We start from the raw sequence: 1,196 nt of genomic DNA, 5'->3' as shown, positions 1-1,196 counted from the left end.
TGCGTGGAATAATCGTTTTATTCTATCCACATTCACTGGATTTCGAGAAATTTTTATTTTCATTTTTTGCAAATTCAATAAATAAAAACTTCAAACAAACATCCGACAAAATAATTTGTCTGTGAAGGTTCTCTGTTGTCCAAGTCATAGTAAACCATAGGTGCTGAAAGAAGAACAACAACTTTATTCATCACGTGCTTGTGAAATTCCTCTCTGCATTTAACCCATCTGAAGCAGTGAATACACACATGCAAACAATGAGCACACATACCCAGAGCAGTGGGCAGCCATGTTAACAGCACCCAGGGAGCAGTTGGGAGTTAGGTGCCTTGCTCAATGGCATCTCAGCCCAAGGCCGTCCCATATTAACCGAACCGCATGTCTTTGAACTGTTGGGAAAATCAGAGCACCCAGAGGAAACCCATGTAGAACATGCAAATTCCACACAGAAACACCCCCAGGCTCAAACCCAGAACCTTCTTGCTGTGCAGGCGACTGTGCTAGCCACTACACCACCATGCCACCCAAAGAATAGAACTGGCCAGTATAGGGACTGAACCTGTGACCTTGGCATTATTAACACCACACTCTAACCAACTGAGCTAACCGGCCAAGGCACCTGGACTTGCTTAAAATTCTTGAAGACGTTTCACCTCTCATTGGAACTGAAGAAGCCATTCGGAAGAGAGGTGAAAAGTCTTCAAGAATTTCAAGTCCAGTTGCCTTCTTTTAGCACCTATGGGACAAAATCATTTCCGCTTAGGCGGACTTCTTAAAAACCTATCAATGGCTGCACGGATTAACTTTAGTGTTGGTTTTTTGTTTTTGTGGGGTTTTTTTGTAGAAAGTGCCATCTTGCTGCCTTGTCAAGGTATAGAATAGCTTTAGACATTTATTTAATTCTTCCATTGACATTTCAGTTCTGTAATTTTTAAACTTCTTTGAGCTTTTGAACCAGTCTAAACAAAATTGACAAATTTTAATACTTAAAGATGAAGAATGTAAACAAACCGGCGAAATGACAGGAGCAATTTGTGAAAAATGCGATAATAATAATAATAATAATAATAATAATAATAATTCTTGAAAAAAAGACAAGTTCTTACCATCAAATACTTTCATTCCATATTTTGTTGCTTTTTTTGTTGGAGACTTTGTTTTCGAGTCGAGTTTTTATTTCGTCCTCGGTTGGTTCA

General features: G+C 38.9%; 1 non-coding gene across 1 annotated transcript; it reads right to left on the bottom strand.

Moving 5' to 3' along the window:
• Nucleotides 1–538: 538 nt before the first annotated feature.
• Nucleotides 539–612, bottom strand: trnai-aau (transfer RNA isoleucine (anticodon AAU)). The gene has a single exon. It is a non-coding gene; the product is annotated as a tRNA-Ile (tRNA).
• Nucleotides 613–1,196: the final 584 nt, after the last annotated feature.

This window comes from Neoarius graeffei, chromosome 18 (assembly GCF_027579695.1).
Source record: "Neoarius graeffei isolate fNeoGra1 chromosome 18, fNeoGra1.pri, whole genome shotgun sequence".
Taxonomy (NCBI): domain Eukaryota; kingdom Metazoa; phylum Chordata; class Actinopteri; order Siluriformes; family Ariidae; genus Neoarius; species Neoarius graeffei.
Note: the sequence above shows the minus strand (reverse complement) of the source record. Positions and strands in the feature narration are given on the sequence as shown.